At 40.0% G+C, this 19,633-nt stretch overlaps 1 pseudogene; it reads left to right on the forward strand.

The window, feature by feature from the left end:
- Positions 1–9,545: 9,545 nt before the first annotated feature.
- LOC130854931 (Krueppel-like factor 4) overlaps positions 9,546–19,633 on the forward strand; it is a 125,885-nt pseudogene continuing 115,797 nt past the window's right edge.

Raw genomic sequence — 19,633 nt, forward strand, 5'->3', positions numbered from 1 at the left:
TTTCCCCTGTAGAGGTCACAGTTCTTGTAGCAGTTTGTTTTATAATGATGTCTTAAGTTGAATGCTTTCAACTTAAAACACACTCTGCATATTAAACTTGTATGAAAATTTTGTTATTGTCACCAAAAAATAGTCCTATCTCGTTTTTCACAAAATCCGTGATGATGTCTATTTTTCCTTTTCCCACTTTTAATACAGCGTTGAGTCCAAATACATACTGTAGTCTAAGAAAATCAGCAGTTCACGCTCGGTTTGCGTGTATGAAAGAAAACAGAAAGCAGTGATTATTGGGTTAAAATGGAGAGAAGGGGTGCCTCTTAGCTCCAGACGCATCAAGTAGGAATGTCAGAACGTGGGCCAAGCTTTGCCAGTTCTTCTGATTTTCCATGAAAAGTTGAACATTTGGATTAAAATCTTCTGGTTTCCAAACACTGGTAACAAGTCAGATTATAAACAGGTGTGTGGGTCTAACAGCGTGCACTGCAGGCAGCATGTGGCATGGGGGCTGTCCGTTTGGGGTCTTGCCTTTAGAGGATGTATCTGTTTCTGCATTAGGGGGTTATGAGATGGAATTCTAGACCCTGGCTTTTTCATATAATTACGATGCGTATTGTTATTTACAGCTAACACCGAGCAATTTTCTAGAGACAGAATGAGTCTCAAACAGGGAAGTGACATCCCAAGAAGGACTTGCATGAAACAAATCCCATGTGGCAGGTACAGATGGAAATACTGGGTTGGCCAAAATGTTCATTTGGTCTTCAGTGAAAATGGAAGGCACATTTTTCCTTTTCATCAAGAACTTTATTGAGCAAGGTATTCGTTAACCGAGTGAACTTTCTGGCCAGCCCAATAAATAAGGACGAGCTGGACTCCAGTCAGGAAGACAGCAGACACTCTTCCCCACCACATGGGCCAAGGGTTATTTTACCTGTTTCATAGAAAGGAGAAACTAAAAATTGATGTAGAGTCTGTTGTGATCTACTTCTCCCAGACACTGTGTGTGTAGGGTGTATGGTAGGGTCAGGAGAGCAGGGCTGAGATGTGGGTCCAGCTGAGATGTGGGTCCAGCTGAACTGAAGCGCAGGCTGGAGTGGGAGTGCATCAGTAAGAGACCTTCTATGGAGATGACCTCACGTGACCTTCCTTGAAGTGAGTTCAGGACAGTGTGTCAAACTTCCTCTCCTGGAGCACAGCTAATTGGTGGATTTACCCCTTGCTGGAATGAGAGATGCCATTGTTTACCACATCCTGACTGGTAGAAGTGCCAAAACTTTTAAAGGATAGCCTGGAATTGAGCATAATTTTCAGGGAAGGAGTTGCCTTTTTTGCCCTCACTCGTTGGTGGAATAAGAGGCTTCTCCTAAAATAGTGGGTTGTGTGTATATATATACACATTGTATATATACATATATACACCAGGTATTCCACGGAGTGATCCTGAAACTCACAGAGGTAGGAGATTCTGATGATATATGAGGGCAGCACTTCTGAGTGCCCCATTAGGCACCTAATGTTGAAGTACCTCTAGCATCCGTAAAATCCGATCCATTTTGTACTGAGGAATTTTGGAATCTTTTTTTGTTGTTTTTTTTTTGGCTGTGCCACACGCTTACAGGATCTTAGTTCCCTGACCAGGGATTGAATCCAGGCCAGGCAGTGAAAGCGCCAAGTCTTAACCACTGGACCAGCAAGGAATTCCTGAATTTTGGAATCTTGATAAGATTTTCCTACCTGCTCCCCACTCCGCATTTCTATTTTTGAATAAACTCTCAACCAAGATGGGGCTGAGCCAGATTGAGTCAAGTGTGGACTAAAGGGCTGGAATTTGGGATGGGGCTTCTTTGGACAGGGAACTAGAATAAGACTTCTCATTGGACACAAAAAGTGGTAAGACTGTGTGCCATCAAAAACCGTAAAGGAATAAAAAGATCAAAAATACAAGGAGGTGAATCAGAAGGATTGCTAGATCTGTGGCTGCAGGGGCAAGAAATGAAGTTATGATTTGAGGATTAGAGAGACGGAGAAACAGAAGCAATGCTGGATCAGATTGGGGTGGGATTTGGCAGAAGAGTGGAGCGATTCCTCAGAACAGTGTGACAAAATCTTTTAGTGGCACAGCAGGAAAATCTGCAGGAGAAAAGCTCCCTGGAGCACTTTCCTGTGTTTACTGATCATTTACATTCCATTACTTACAACATTATAGAGTCAAATGCAAATTTTGCATGAATTTTTAAGATAGAACCCAAGACTTTGAAGACAATTTACCCTTTAGGCTATGCTACAGCCATCCAGGGTTGCATACATATTCTCTCTTCTTTGCTATTATAAAGATTATAAAGGAGACTGTGGTGGGAAAGTCTGAAAATCAATGGGAGAAACATCAGCGTGCTCTGGGCTTGCTCTCATGGGCAGTAGGTGCACAGTTGCATAGGTGGATCAGCTGACTCAAAGGGCAGGTGTGGAACTCCTTGCACATCCTTTCTAATCACTACATCATTGCTTCCACCTGTGCCTACACTGAGCCTCCTCCTCAAAAGTGGTGTTTCTTAAACTGGGAGTTAAAATGGTTTAACGGATCAAATCATTGTAGTGGGGTTGTTATGTATGTTTAAAAAAAAGGAGGAAAATTACATTTTTGGCATTATTTTGTGAAGATTTTGTTCTATTGGGGTGAGTGTAATGGGTTATAATGTAAAATTTTGGTTGTGTTAAAAAATTGTCACTATTCTAAAAATTTTTTTAGTTCATCAAGATATTAATAGGTATTATTAAAAAAAAGTGTTTCTTGGTTAAGTAAATTTGACATTTTAAACAAAGTTAAAGGCCTTTTAAAATTTTAACTAAAGTATATTTCAGAACAATAAACATGCTAATGGAAGTTGTGAAGTTATATTAGATACAAAGTCTGCAGTATTTTCCCAATTTCTTTGCTTTGGAAACTTTTTCTCACAGAGCATTTCATGAAACTAGTGTTATGTGGAACATAAGGTAGTTAGTAAAATGAATGTAAATCCTCATTTCATCACTGTTGTTTAGTGATCTGCAAGTAACTGCTGTGTTATCTTCAGCAAGTTCCGAGGTAGGGATGCCCACCTGTCACTCATGTTGCCATCTGAGTGGAAAGGGCTGACTCTGAACTACATTCAAAGTTTCAATATAACACCAGGTACCACCTTTCTCACAGAATTGTCTCTTCATGTACTTCTTTCTACTGGGGCGTGCTACCAGCTACTCCATCCCTCAGGGATGTTCTTTGGCATTCCGCTGCTGGTGCTCCTGCTAAGCATGACCTCGAGTGGGCATAGTCTACAGCGATATTTCTATTCCCCCCTGCCAAATAAACAAGTCCTTTTCCATTTTGAAGGTTTACAGCTTATCAGATTTTGAAGGTTTACAGCTTATCAGAGCAAGCTAACAGATGAAGATAAAAATGCCTTAGTAAACCATGAGAAGTCACGTGTCTCTAGAATCTTTATTTATTTTTTTAAGTTAAAGTAAAAATAAGTACTTATACATCTCCTAGAGAATATAAAGGAGTCATATTTTCAATGAGTAATTTTCTTAAAGTTTTGTGACTCCCCATCATATCTTGAATATTGGTGGTCCTGGTCCACAGAATTTTTTTGATGTTTGATCTTTACTTTTATTTCTAATAGTGATGCTTACAGCATTGCCTTCCAACATCTGACTTGGTTTTTAGGAAGGATCATGTAGAATTTTTCCTGCCTGATTACTTACTCGTCTTCTCAGCATCAAAGCCTAAAGATGCAATCAAAACAGAATAAGAGCCGCACTTATTTCTTAGAGAGACATTTGCACTTCTGAAGCCGGCACCCTGGAGCATGCTTAGTTCCCAGATCCTCAGCTCAGCTTAGGGACATTCCCTCTGAACACTTTCTCACATGTACCTTCAATAAAATTATTAAAAGTAATATTTGAGCAAACCAAGCATCCTATAATAGTATTGACTTAAAGAGGACTAAGGTAACAATTATAGCAGACAGTTCTATTTGAGTGTATTTAGAATTTTGTTAGTAAAAATAGATTTTTATGGACTAAATTATGTCTCCCCCCAAAATTGAATTCCTAACCTCCAATGTGATGTATTTGGAGATAGGGCCTTTAAATAGTTATTAAGGCTAAATGAGGTCATGAGTATGGGACCCTAATCCAATAGGACTGCTGTGCTTTTAAAAAGAGAAGGAGACCCTAGGGGTGCACATGCACAAAGGAAGATACAGGGAGAAGATGCCGTCTGCCAGCTAAGAGGAGAGGCCTCAGGGAAAACCAAACCTGCCGACACCATGATCTTGGGCTTCCAGACTCTAGAACTAAGAGAAAATACCTTTCTGTTGGTTAAGCCACTCAATTTGTGGTATTTTCTTACGGCAGCCCTAGCAAACTAATACACTGATTGTATTTCCTTTTTGCTGCGAACCAAACCAAATGTGAGGTTCACAGTAACTATACTGTTGTTTCTCACAGTTCACATATTTTTAGTCTTTCTATTGACACAGACATTTTTCTATTTCAATTTTATTAGCTTATTATTTGCTTTCATTGTTTGCTGCCTCAAAGCCTTTGCAGGAAAGAACCAGGATACAAAGAAATAAATCACAAGTGTTTTACAGGTTCACCTCTCTGCCTTCTGCACCGGTTCCTTTTCATGTCTTAGACCCTTTGATGTTGGAGCACTGCAGGCTCAGCACCCAGACCTTCATCCTTAACCCCTTACCTGTGGAAACTCTCTCCCTGCCTGATCTCGACTGGTCTCATGGCTTCAAACATCAGCTGTATATGCACTTACCCTAAACTTTTCCCCTGAACTCCTCACACAGATGTCCAGCTGCCTATGTAATATCTTCATCTGGTGTCTTATAGGCATCTATTTAACATGTCCAAAGCCAAGCCAAACTCCCACGTCTTCCCTCCCCTTCCTGTAGTCTTGATAAACACCACCCTGGTCCTCTCTGTCGTGCTGAACCCCACTCACCCTCCAGTCGCCTACACCTAAACCGGAAGTCGTCCTGGACTTTGCTTTCTCTCATCTCCAATTTCCAATCTTTCAGCAAGTCCTATTGACTCTCCCTTTAAAATAAATCTAAGAGATGACCATTTTAAACGTCTCCCAACCACCGAGGTGAAAGCCAACATCACCTCTTCCTTGGACTATTGCCTCCTACGTGATCTTTCTGCTTCTGTGTTTCCTTCTGGCAGTGTACTCTCCACAGCAGCTAGAGCAGCCTATGATCATGTAAGTCAGGTCAGGTTACCTCTCTCTTAAAACTCTCCAGGGGTTTTCCATCTCTCCCAGATTAAAAGGTGGTCCATAAGGTGCTACAAGAGCTGGCTTTGTTTACCGCTCTGATCTCAAGCGTTTCTCCTTGGCTCCCTTGGTTACAGCCACACTGGTCTGCACTTGCTGCTGCTTCTGCCTGGAATGCTTCCACAGGACATCTGCAAGGCTCACTCTCATCTCCAAGTCTCCTTGTCACTTTATTAATCAAATGCCGCTTTATTAGAGAGGTTTACCCTGTGGTGTGCTGGTAAATGCTTAAGAACTGGCTCTCTGGGACTTCCCTGGTGGCACAGTGGCTAAGAATCCACCTGCCAACCCAGGGGACATGGGTTCAGTCCCTGGCCTGGGAAGATCCCATATGCCATGGAGCAACTAAGCCCGTGCACCACAACTACTGAGCCCATGCACCACAACTCCTGAAGCCCATGTGCCTAGAGCCCCTGCTTCTGCAACAAGAGAAGCCACCACAATGAGAATCCTGTGCACCGTAACAGAGAGTAGCCCCGGCTAGCCACAACCAGCCCACTGACAGTAATGAAGACCCAATGCAGCTAAAATAAAAACAAACAAACAAACAAACAAAAAAACCCAAAAACTGGCTCTCTGAAGAAGAATGTGTGACACATTTGTATTACAACACAATTTTAAGTTTCATCTGTACTGTGGACAACTTTATCCATCATTTTCTGTAGTTAAGGGTGACCATCAACAAACAATAAACCAAGCCCTGAACTGTTGTATTCATCACATTTCCCAGCGTAAATACTTCCACCTTAGGCGAGTTCAAGCTTATATACTGGGGCCAGTGAAGGTGGAGTTGGGGACAGCAGGGCAGCAGTAGCTGCTGTCACACAGCAGTCCTCCCACACGGACGCAGATGCAGACACGACAGTCCACAGCAGGAATGACAGTGAAACACCGGAAAGCAGTCAGGAAGTGCGGCATTTTACATATTTATTACCTTTGTGTTTATAAAATTCCTTTAGTTTCAAGTATATACAATTTTAATTTTTAGTGATGATTGCGTTTTGCAGCTGGCCTACAAAATTCCTGAAGCTTAGCTGGTCCTCCTGAGCTGGCAAGAACAGGGTCCGGCACGACACCACCCATCTGCCCCAAGCATACCAGATCAAATAACTGTCCCCTTCCCACCACTCTTTTTCCCCCGCATCCTGCCATATTTTCTCCATGGGCATTTAACACAGTCTGTGCATATGTCTTTCTTCTTGTTCTTTTTCCTTCCCACTAGAACTCAAGCTATAGAAAGCACATAATCTGCTTATTCTGTTCACCTCTGTGTCCCAGTGCTGAGAAGATTCCTTGCACATCATTTAGATGTTTATTTATTGAAAGGATGAATGAGTTCATTAATATTTTTTTCAAATGAATATTACCTTGTTATGGAAAAAGCAAACACTAGGAATCAGAATAACAGTGTATGAAGAGCTGCCTGCAGCTCATCTAATTCTCTCAACTTCCCTGTGAAGGGAGCACTATTCTTATTATCATCTCACAGATGAGGAGACTGGGTGCAGACTTGACCGATGGCTGTGAGCAGATCAAGAACACAGCCAGGAACTACACTGATATTTTGGAAAATCAGAAATACATTTTTTAACTTATACAATGTTTTTTAAATTATGGAAAATTTTAAAAAAGGAACAAAATTAGATGGAATAGGATAATGAACCCTAAATATCCATCATCTGACTCCAACATTTGTCAACTCCTGGCCAATTTCTGTTCATCTATCCTCCCTTCCCCAGTTGGATTATTTTGAAGAAAGTCCAAATAATCATTTTATTAATATTTAAATGCTTATCCCTAAAAGATAACTAATAAGCCACATTCTGATGGGATATTTGGTACTGTCCATTTTTGGCCTCGTGTTTTTGGTCAGTTACTTATTTTTTCTGAAACAAAGTTTCTTCATCTGCATAATGGATATACTAAATGTCCTCAGATTTTTTTGAGAATTGAACGAGACAATATATTCAAAACACTTTGTTAAACTACAAAGCATTATATAAAGTTTGGGTTTTCAACCCATATGTTATTATCCAAGTTGCACTAGAGATGTAGTTAGAGGCTCTGCATCAAAGCTGGTTTAGGTCGGGTACATGCAAGCATGACCTGCTTTCCCCAGCAGCATGGCTTCCTGATAACATCATGCCTCATAAATAGGCCAGAGTTCTTACCAAGTCAGCAGGCACATGGCACATGTAAGCCCTTACAGGACTGTAAGTCCTTACACAAAAGCAAAGTACTACTTTTACGTGACAGTAAAGAGGAGCTGTTGGACATCATAAGTATTTACAAGAATCTATCACAGCTTGCTTCTCAAAAAGGAGGATGAGCATTTCTAGATGTTGTGACATGTACAAGGTGAGAGAGATGGAACAAGGTGAAGTGACAGAGCCTTGTGGCATCTCAGAGGAGCCTCTATCGTACACAACGTGAAACATTTAAAACATAATAATATCAATATGTGTCAGGCACTGTTCTAAATGCTTAACATATATTAACTCACTTAATCCTCACAACAGCTCTATAAAGTAGGTACAAATATTACCTCCATCTGGAACGTGGGAAAACAGAGGCACAAAGGTGGTAAGAAATTTGCCAATATCACACGACTAGTAGTGGGAAGGCATGATTTAACCTCAGGGGTCTGGCTGTAGAGCCTGTGCTTCTACTACCATGCTACCTCTCTTATCAAAAGAAAAAGGAATCAATATAGCAATGTTTTCCAAACAACCAGCTATTCAATCCTCCCTTTATAATTCTTATTTGTGAAATAATATCTATGAAACAACAGTTTGGTTGGCTGATCATATTTTCTCCTAAGACGAACCTGAAAATAAATTCATATGTAAGAAATAGAAAAGAAATATATTTATCTGTATTTCATTCCAGATGATCTCATCTGCCACAATCTTGGGCACACTGGATTACAGAGGAGACTGCAGCAAGACAGAAACAAACTGATAGTTAAGATGTCAGAATGTGAATTCACGGCAAGTACATTGTATACAGTTAGGCCTTTGACCCTCTGGACACATCTTTCTGCTGTCAGAGACGTGTAGGTGAGAAATATGAAATAAATTGCTTAGGGAATGAGGTTTAGAAAACAAAACGAAATCTAGGTTGTATATCTGTAAAGAGCAAGTGTTAGTTATGGAGTTTTCTAGGAGTTCCTGTTATTTCTGGACACCAGGGCTCCACCCTGAGTAAGACACAGTCCTTGTTCTCAAGTACCTGAGAGCTGACTGAGCAAGACAGACGTCCAGATGTTGTGAAGCAACATGAGGTGGAGGCTGAGAGAAGCCTGTAGAAGGTGCTAAGTTACAGAGTAAGGAGGGTTCATGCTTTCTCTCAGAGAATCCGAGAAGTCTTACTTGTGACTTTTAAAAAAGACCTAGAAGAGAGAGCAAGGACTTTGAGGCTTGCAGAAGAGAAGGAGGAGCCTGACAGCGCCAGGCCTTTTTCAAGCCTGGAAAGTGCACCTAGCCAATTGCGTAGAGGAGAAGAACTCAAGGTCCGGGATCTGTACCAGCACACGCAAGGATATATCCACCCCCAGCTCTTCACGTCTGCACGGTGCAAGGAATGTAAACTCCCTTGACCGCACGCTCACACTTTTGCACGTTTGACACATAAGAACTGGAGTTGGGGCCAGAGTCATGCTGGCTCTAGGATTCTAGCATGTCCGGGCATGTCTTGTGAAGAAGTGGCACGCGGCACGGGCTCTGAGATACCCTGACGTTGAGGCTGCATAATAATGAGGTTTAGGAAGCACCATATTTGGAACACAAATCTCTAGAAAGTGGGAAAATCTGCATGTTTTACTTCAGGGTTTGGGTGTCTGGAGACCAGCTTTAATTCTGGGTTCTGTCTCTTGCCAACTATGTGATGTAGGGTAGTTAATGTGATTTCTTGATGCCTGTGTTTTTTCATCTGTAAAGTCGGTGGCACCTCCTTTTCTGGGGGTGACCATAAGGATGAAATTAGATCATGTATGTGTAGAACACATTGTGACAACAGAGAACGTCTGGGAAATGACTTGTCACATGGGAAGAGAAAGTGCAGTGTTGATAGCCTAGGTTTGGTTTGAGAATTTGAGGGATGAACTCTCCCCTAGTTTAGGCTTCTTGGATTCAGGACTAAATCCCAGGATGAGGAAGTATAAATGGAGAACAAGTGAAAATAAAAACAGCAGAGGTCTGTAAAGTTTGTGATGGCAATGACAGTGGTGCCAGGAGCTACAGAAGATAGACGCTCCCCTGGGGCCCCAACACCAGGCATCCAGTGGTGGGCTGCAACTTCGGGCACGCTCTGGTGTGGGGCCGTGGTCACTGTCTTCCTGGCTACTGCTTTGGATGTCAAGGGCAACAGGAGGTATCACTTCAGTGCCCTTAAAAAGAAGACAGCAGCCAATAGAATATTCAGAAGAACACATTCTCGAATTTTTTGGAGGCTCAGTTTTCCCCAGAGCATGCTGGGGCAAAGCCAGAAAAATCCTGGTTCCTGACTGCCATGGTGATTTTTTTTTCCCTTGGGCTGCTGTGTTCTGGGAAACATATTTCTACTTAAGTAATAATGGAGGGCAAGGAACTAAGAAAACTTCCCCTAATAATAGAAATGAACAAGACAGTGTCTAGTGATATTCAGCCTGGGCAAATGTCATGGTCAGTGTCCAGTAGTGAATAACAGAAAGCATGATTCCAGGGTAAAAGATGTCAGTCTGAATGCAGGGGCGGAGATGTTCATTACTCAATGTGTTGTTTTAATACAAGGTAAATGAAATGCTGGACATTATTAGGAAACAGTACAATGATGCAAGAAGCATAGTTTTCTTTTACTCAGAAAGCCATGATGTGTTTTTGGACAACACACTCAACGAAGAATATAGAGCTAAAAATACATAAATAAGGTGAGTAAAAGAAGGGTAATACAAATTAAGGAATGGAAAGCTTTCATGTGGAAGCAGATTTGAAAGCCTAGGATTCTGATGTGGAAAAGGCCCAGAAGGAGATAAGATCAAAGTCTCTTGCACAATGAAGGGTGTGGATGGCAGGAATGTGGACTTGGTTATCAAAACCTGAATTCCAGGGTGATTAGGCAATCTCTGAAGCCTCAAAAAGTTTGTTTCAGGGCAAATAAAGGGGGAAAAAATTTTTTTACACAGGTATATACATGTGTAATTCATTCTGAAAGAATTAACAGGTTGAAAATTTAAATGGAAAATTGAAAATTTTAGGAAAGCATGATAATCAATTTGTAATAAACCTAGTAAACATTTAGGTATTATTTTGTTAATTTAGAAAATTAATTTAGGAAAGTTTAGAAAGTTAACTTAGAAAACATTGGGGATGTCTTTCAAAGCTTTCCATATGAATGCCTGGAGAACAATTAACATGGTCTCTACATGTCCACAGTTGGATTTGGGGTACTTGGTTGAATGGCATTTTTTCCATCTTTTGAGAGAATTGAAATGGCTTGACATTTTATTGTCTCAAAAGTCAGTGGCTGAATTAAAAATATAAACCCTGACCTCTGGCTTACAGTTTAGGACAACAAAGAATGGTGCTTACATTTAACAAGAACATTATTGATATTTTGAATTTTAATTGTTAATATTGACAACAATAGATTTGCCTTTTAGTGCTTTTAGAAAAGTATTCTTAGGCAAATTGCAAGTCTCTTAGTCTGAGAGCAACTTGCTAAATAATTCCTAATGTGATATTTTAGTCTATGAATAAACAGAGGGTTTCACATATCATTGTTGCCCTAGTGGAAACTTTACATAATAGTAACAAAAAACACAACCTAATTAGTCTCTTCCAGTAAAAGTATCTGAGAAATGTTCCATTGCCTAATACCTTTCCATAATGGAAAATACACAGCATGGGAGGCATGTGTAAATATTTGATTCGTGTTTCACTGATTTCAGTGTCACAACCTATCAATCATTAACACTTCAAAAAGCATATACCTGATAAGTTGTTTCCAAAGTACATTCTTTCTCTGAAAGATTTTTAGACTCTTAGAATTAAAGAGGTCCCTAGCGAGCACCTATTCTAATTTTTTAATGTCATCGGTGGTCAGACTGAGACCAAGGATGTTTGAATGACTCTCACAAAGTCCTCCATCCAACCTTAGCTGGCTCTCAGGACAAAGATCTTCAAAGCTCCCCATTCAGTGCGCTTCTTAAGATATTATAAGATATAATACTAAGGAGAAAATTACTGTTCACCCTTTGTTTTGAAGGAAGGTATATAGATATACAGTAACATTGTTATAGATGTAGAAATAAAAGTGAAGAAATTTAGAAAATTATAGGCACAGACATTAGTTTCCAATGCTATTGTAAGTGGTCACTTCATAAAATTAAATGGTAGTCTCAATAGAAAGAACTGTGAGTATATTAGCTTGAGGTTTTATTGCTTATGACACAAAATAAAATAAAGGTTCCTAACCTAGTGACTGTCATATGATCATCATGTAAAGGTGTTAGTTAAAATGGGATTAGGACAATATCTAAATTATTCAATTGCTAGCATATGTCTATGTAGAAAGAATAAGTACATCTATAAGATGGCAAAGAAATTAACTTAGTATGAAAAAAAAAATCATTCAAGCCAGGAATTTGGTGTAGTGTGCACTAAGCCACCACTGTCCAGGCATTTACGGTGTCAGTGGTCTCTGGTGGGCGGAGGTGACAGTGAGGGGAGGGCCAGGGTCTGAGCAACAGGCCTGGTAGTTGGGCATTTTGACTCTCGAATAAAAACATTGAGGTTGTTTTCCCCACATTTAGTTGGAGAAGCAGTATGATTGTCTGGGTAGAGGTGAAGGGACTCTAAACTCTTCCGCTGGAAATTTATGCTCAGAGTGAAGCCTGCAGAACTTCTCAACTCACCCAGAGAAGCCAGCAACAAAGAGTTGGAGGCCTGGCCTAGTAGCAAAATATCCATTTCTACCCTTCTCTGCTTTGATGAAAGGGATTCTACATAACAGTTTCTAAACCCCTGTTCTTTGGCTAGTGTCAAAGCTGATGGCTTGTCATGGTGTTTTCAGTCTCTTGGGAGCAGAGGCAATGTGGGGTGACAGACTGGAGCCCAAGCTCCGAGGAGCTACTGCAGGATGAGGGGGTTCCACTGAATTTGAGGGGCTTTTTGGCATTTCCAGGAAGCACTACTCAAAGGCTTACTCTCTTCTGAGACGTGAACTAGTTACTGAGATCCAGAAGGCGCTAAAGGGGGAAGCTGTGGGGATGCTGTCGCTAATTGTCTTAAATAAAATGTAAAAACTTTTAGTATAGATTTTGACTCTAAACCTATTGTCTGTTAATAAATTATTGTTAACTTAAACAGAAATAAGTTGGGGACTTCCTAGGTGGCCCAGCGGTTAAGAATTTGCCTGCCAATGCAGGGGACACAGGTTCGATCCCTGCTCCAGGAAGATCCCACATGCTGCGGAGCAACTAAGCCAGTGCACCACAACTATTGAGCCTGTGCTCTAGAGCCCGTGGGCCACAACAATTGAGTCCATGCTCCACAATTACTGAAGCCTGTGCACCTAGAGCCCATGCTGCACAACAAGAGAAGCCACTGCAATGAGAAGCCCACACACCACAATTAAGACTAGCCCCCACTTGCCGCAACTAGAGAAAGTGCGTGTGCAGCAACAAAGACCCAAAACAGCTAATAAATAAATAAATAAATAAATAAAAAATAAGTTGGCAGGCAACAGAAAGTGAGGTTCAATATAGGTATTCACAGACAAGCAGTAAAGAATCTTACCACTTTTTCTTTTCTTTTTTTTTGGCCCCAGAATCAATTCAGGGAAATAAAAATTATTTTAGTCCACATTTTAATTTTTCTCATGTGAAATGCTAATAGTCTTACTACGTTCCATGGTGGTAATGGGAAAAATACACTATTTGGATATTTTATTTATATTGTAATGCAAATGGAAAAAATTGGCACTGAAAATATGATCTGGACATATCTGAGAAGTAGCATCGGAAGAAGACTAAGAGCTTTGGAATCAGGCTGGGTGAAGAGGCAAGTACAGGGTAGTGTTAAGTACTCTACTTCAGTTTTCTCACATGTAAATTAGGGGATGATAATAGTACCTAGTTCACAGGGTTGTTTTGAAGATTAAATATAATGACATGTTGGTTGAAAGTTAAAGGACAGAAAACAATATACTATGCAAACACTAACAATTATATTAATTGATTATATTAATTTCAGATAAAGTAGGTGTTATGTTAAGGAGTATTGCCAGGGACAAAGAAAGGCATTAAATAATGATAAGAAGCCCTAAAAATTCTAAATGTATAGGCACCTAAAAACAGAGTTTCAAAAAACCTGAGGCAAAACACTGATAGAACTAAAAGGAAAATATACAAATCTGCAATTCTAATTGGAAATTTCAACCCTCCTCTCTTAATAATTAATAGCTCAAATAGACAGAAAATCAGTAAGGATATAGAAGAATTGAGCAGCACATTCAACCAACTTGGCCTATTTACTCTGATATTCAAGTGCATATGTAACATTCATATTCACCAAGACAAACTGTTCTAAGCCACAATGCAAATCTCATTAAACTCAACTGGATTGAAGTAAAATAATACACAGTATGTTCTCTGGCCACAATGAAATTAAAATAGAAATCAATAAGAGAAAGATATGGAAAATCTACATGTATTTGAAAATTAAACAATACACCCTAAATAAAACATGGGTCAAAGAAGATATTGTAATTAAGATTATAAAATATTTTGGACTGAATGAAATGAAAACATAACACTTCAAAATTTGTGGAAAAATTATAGCAGTAGGTGCCTATATTAGAAAAGAAAAAATATCTCAAATCAAAGATCCAAGCTTCAGTGTTAAGAAACTAGATAAAAGGAGCAAATTAAGCTCAAAGTAAGCATAAGGAAGGAAAAAATAAAAGGAATTAGTGAAATAGAAAGAAGAAAAAATAAAGAAAAATCAAGGCAATGTCAATAAAACTGATAAATCTGTAGCCAGACTAACAAGAAAAAAGCAAAACAAACAAGCAAACAAAAAAACAAGAAAGAGAAAAGATTACTTGCCAGCATTAAGAATGAAACAAGAGACATCACTATAGTTCCTGCAGATACTTTAAAATGGATAATAAAGGAATATCATGAATAATTGTGTGCCAATCAATTTGAAAAGTTAGATGAATTAAGCAAATTCTCTTGAAGTAACAAACAACCAAAGTTCACACAAGAGGAAACAGAAGATCTGAATAGTTCTATATCTATTAAAAACCATAGAAGTTGCATTGAAAAACTTTTCTACACAAGAGATCCTAGGCCCAGATGGCTTCAATGGTTAATCCTATCAACTATTTGATTTAAGGATGAAACAATACAAATTCTACACAACCTCTTCCAGAAAATAGAGAGAACATCTCAAATCATTTACTCTGATAAAGACATTAAAAAGAAAAGAAAACCAAACTCTAACATCCTTCATGGACATAGGTGCAATGCAAAAATCCTTAACAAAGTATTAGAAAACTGAATTTAGCTATATCAAAAACATAGTACATCATGACAAAATTAGTTTATTCCTGTATGGTACTGGCATAAAAACAGAAATATAGATCAATGGAGCAGAATAGAAAGCCCAGAAATAAACCCACACAACTATAGTCAACTACTCTATGACAAAGGAGACTTGAATATACAATGGAGAAAAGTCAGTCTCCTCAATAAATGGTGCTGGTAAAACTGGACAGCTACATGTAAAAGAATGAAATTAGAACATTCTCTAACACCATACACAAAAATACACTCAAAATGGATTAAAGCCCTAAATGTAAGACTGGATACTATAAAACTCCTAGAGGAAAACATAGAACACTCTTTGACATAAATTGAAGCAAAATCTTTTTGGATCCATCTTCTAGAGTAATGGAAATAAAAACAAAAATAAACAAATGGGACCTAATTAGATTTAAAAGCTTTTGCACAGTAAAGGAAACCATAAACAAAATGAAAAGACAACACACAGTATGGGAAAAAATATTTGCAAATGAAGTGACCAAAAAGGGATTAATCTCCAAAATATACAAACAGCTCATGCAACTCAATATCAAAGAAACAAAAAACTGAATCAAAAAATGGGCAGAAGATCTAAATAAACATTTCAAAGACATACAGATGGCCAAAAGGCATGTGAAAAGATGCTCAACATTACTAATTGCTAGAGAAATGCAAATCAAAACTACAATGAGGTATCACCTCACATATCAGAAAGTCCATCATTAAAATGTTTACAAACAATAAATGCTGGAGAGGGTGTGGAGCCAAGGGAACCCTCCTGCACTGTTGGTGGGAATGTAAATTGGTACAGCTACTATGGAGAACAGTATGGAGATTCTTCCTTAAAAACTAAAAATAGAACTACCATATGATCCTGCAATCCCATTCTTGTTCATATATCTGGAGAAAACCATAATTCGAAAAGATATATGCACCCCAATTTTCAAAGCAGCACTATTTACAATAGCCAAGACATAGAATCAACCTAAATGTCCATTGGCAGATGAATGGATAAAGAAGATGTAGTATGTCTATACAATAGAATATTACTCAGCCATAAAAAAGAATGAAATAATGCCATTTACAGCAACATGGATGGACCTAGAGATGAACTTATCTACAAAACAGAAACAGACTCACAGACTTCAAAAACAAACTTATGGAACCTCAAAAAAGATAGCCGAGGAGTTGCACATGGAGATTACCTTCCTCCCCACAAATACATCAAAAATATATCCACTTGGGGAGTGGCTCCTGGAGAACACCTCCTGAATGCCAGCAGGAGAGCTCAGACCACCAAAAAGGCAAGAGAATTTCCACATAATTGGGTAGTTCAAAGGAAAGAAGATACAAAGAGAGATAAAGAATCCTGAGGAGATGGCCCCTTGGAGAGGGAGCTATGAGGGGGGAAGGCTCCCACACTGGGGAGCCCCCTCACTGGTGGGGAAGGACGGGGGGAGCCTCAGAGCCCGCAGAAGAGAGAGCAATGGCAGGTGAGCTGAGGGCAGAGCAGAGAAATTCCCATACAGAGGAGTCAGTCAGCACTCCCCAGCCAGAGAAGCTAATCTGCTTACCTGTGGCAGTGGTGGGGGCTGGGCCCCGAGGCTTGGGCTTCAGAGAACAGACACAAGGGAGAGAGCTGGGGCCTGGCTGCATGAGAACAGCTTCGGGGGCAGATGTGCCAGTAAGCTAGGAGGGAGTTTGGGGAAAATCCTGGGCTAGATGGAGAGGCAGGGAACTTTTGTTTTGGAGTGCTTGGGAGGACCTTCCCTCTCCATGAACTCACAGGCTGCAAAGCTCCATGACCCACAGCTGCTGGATCAAAAAGCCCACCTCCTGGGCCCCACGCCCCCACCCTGCCAGGCACCACTGGGCCCTGCCTACTGCCTGCTCACCTGTTCTATTCCCCTCCCCCTCCATGTGCTGCTGGGTCCCACTGCCTGCACACATGCTGCTGCCAGGCATCCTGTGTGTAAGGCAAGTCATTGGCCACACCCTCCTGGCAGCTGGTGAATCCCACCAATGCCAATGGTCCCGGGATGAGGACAAACTTTCCTGGGAGAATGCACAGCACACCTCAGGCTCATGCTGACCTCTGCTGCTACAAGCACTCCTGCAGATTTCAGTTAGACTGCCATATCCCTCCCTACCCCCTAACCTGAAGTTGCAAGTGAGCCCCAATCACCCCCTTCGCCCCCCCTTGCCTGGGGGGGGGGGAACCGACTGCTGAGAGCAACCCACACACAAAGTAGGGACCAAAACCAAAACTGATCCCTGAGGACTGGAGTACCAAAGAAGAGAAAAAGAAACAGCTGCAGGAGGAGCAGATTTAATGTCCACAATAGCCTTGATAGACCATGCATCTGGGGATCGCCTGAATAGACGAGTGTTTCTACAATAGAGACAGTAGACATAGGGGGCAACTGGGGACTGTGGGGACAAATACACAAGGACTAATACCAGATCACAGTCTGAGCTCCCCACAGTCCTCTACACAGCAGGTGCAGAGCCCTACCTAGAAGTATTGGAGGACTTCTTGGTATGTTTGCCTTGTTTCTGGATTTAGGTATTTGTTAGTCAAATCTTTACTGTATACATTTGTATGTGGATTTGCTTGTAATTGATATGAGTACTGTGTTCTTTCCTTTCTTTGCTCTCACTTTTTCTCTTCTCTTTGGTTTCTTTTCTTCTTCCCTTTTAGCAAGTGCAAGTGTGCACACCTCCTTGTATAATTTTGACTGATTAGAGTCACTTTTACCACCAGTCTTGGGGATCTGTCTGTCCTTTCCCATTCTTCCCTTTTTTCTCCCTTTTGTTCTTTGCTCTCCTTCTACATCTTTTTTCTCCATACCAAGCAGCTTCCAGGGTCTTGGTACCCAGCTGAGCTTCACACCTGGACCTCTGAAACAGCAGAGCAGAGTCCAGGACATTGGACCACCAGAGAACTCCTGACCCCATGGAATATTAATCAGCAAGTGCTCCCCCAGAGTTCTCATTCTTAACACCAAGCTCCAAATCCAACCAAAGGCCAGTAAGCACCAGTGCTTGACACCTCAAGCCAAACAGAACAGAGATAAGAGGAATTACTACTAGGCATCATAGGGAAAGGAGACAGCAAATAATATAAGTTAGACAAAATGAGAAAACAAAGAAACACCTTGCAGGCAAAGAAGCAAGATAAAAACCCACAAGATCAAATAAATGAAGAGGAAATAGGCAAATTGCCTGAAAAAGAATTCAGAGTAATGATAGTAAAGATGATCCAAAATCTCAAAAACAAAATAGAGAAAATACAAGAAACATTTAATAAGGACCTAGAAGAACTAAAGAGCAAACAAATAGCAGTGAACAGCACAATAATTGTAATTAAAAATACTCTAGATGGCATAAACAGCAGAATAACTGAGGCAGAAGAACGAGTAAGTGAATTGGAAGATAGAATGGTAGAAATAACTGCCACAGAACAGGAAAAAGAAAAAAGAATGGAAGAAGGTCTCAAAGACTTCATGAGAACAATAAGCACACCAACATTTGAATCACAGGCATCCCAGAAGAAGAAGAAAAAAAGAAAGGGTCTGAGAAAATATTTGAAGAGGTTATAGTGGAAGACTTCCACAACATGGAAAAGGAAATAGTTAATCAAGTCCAAGAAGCACAGAGAGTCCCATAGAGAATAAAACCAAGCAGAAATACACCAAGGCACATATTAATCAAACTAATGAAAATTAGACACAAAGAAAAAATAAAAGCAGCAAGAGAAAAGCAACAAATAACACATAAGGGAAAATCCATAAGGATGACAGCTGATCTCTCTGCAGAAATTCTGCAGACCAGAAGGGTGTGGCAGGACATACTTAAAGTCTTGAAAGAGAAAAACCTACAGCCAAGAATACTCTTCCCAGCAAGAATCTCATTCAGATTCAATGGAGAAATCAAAAGCTTTCCAGACAAGCAAAAGTTAAGAGAATTCAGCACCACCAAACCAGCCTTACAACAATTGCTAAGAGAACTTCTCCAGACAGGAAACACAAGAGGACAAAAAGACCTACAAAACAAACCTAAAACATTTAAGAAAATGGTAATAGGAACATACATGTTAATAATTACCTTAAATGTAAATGGATTAAATGCTCCAACCAAAAGAAAAAGACTGGCTGAATGGATACAAAAACAGACCCTTAAATATGCTGTCTACAAGAAACCCACTTCAGACCAAGGGACACATACAGACTGAAAGTAAGGGGATGGAAAAAGATATTCCATTCAAATGGAAGTCAAAAGAAAGCTGGAGTAGCAATGCTCATATCATAAAAATTAGACTTTCAAGTACAGACTATTACAAGAGACAAGGACGGACACTACATAATGATCAAAGGATCAATCCAAGAAGAAGATATAACAATTGTAAATATCTATGCACCCAACATAGGGGCACCTCAATACATGAGGCAAATGCTAACAGCCATAAAAGGGGACATCAACTGTAACACAATAATATTAGGAGACTAACACCCCACTTACACCAATGGACAGATCATCCAAACAGAAAATAAATAAGGAAACACAAGCTTTAAATGACACATTAGACCATCTCAACTTAATTGATATTTATAGGACATTCCATTCAAAAACTATAGAATACACTTTCTTCTCAATTGCACATGGGACGTTCTCCAGGATAGATCACATCTTGGGTCACAAATCAAGCCTTGGTAAATTCAAGAAAATTGAAATTGTAT

The sequence above is a fragment of the Hippopotamus amphibius genome, chromosome 6 (assembly GCF_030028045.1).
Source record: "Hippopotamus amphibius kiboko isolate mHipAmp2 chromosome 6, mHipAmp2.hap2, whole genome shotgun sequence".
Taxonomy (NCBI): Eukaryota; Metazoa; Chordata; class Mammalia; order Artiodactyla; family Hippopotamidae; genus Hippopotamus; species Hippopotamus amphibius.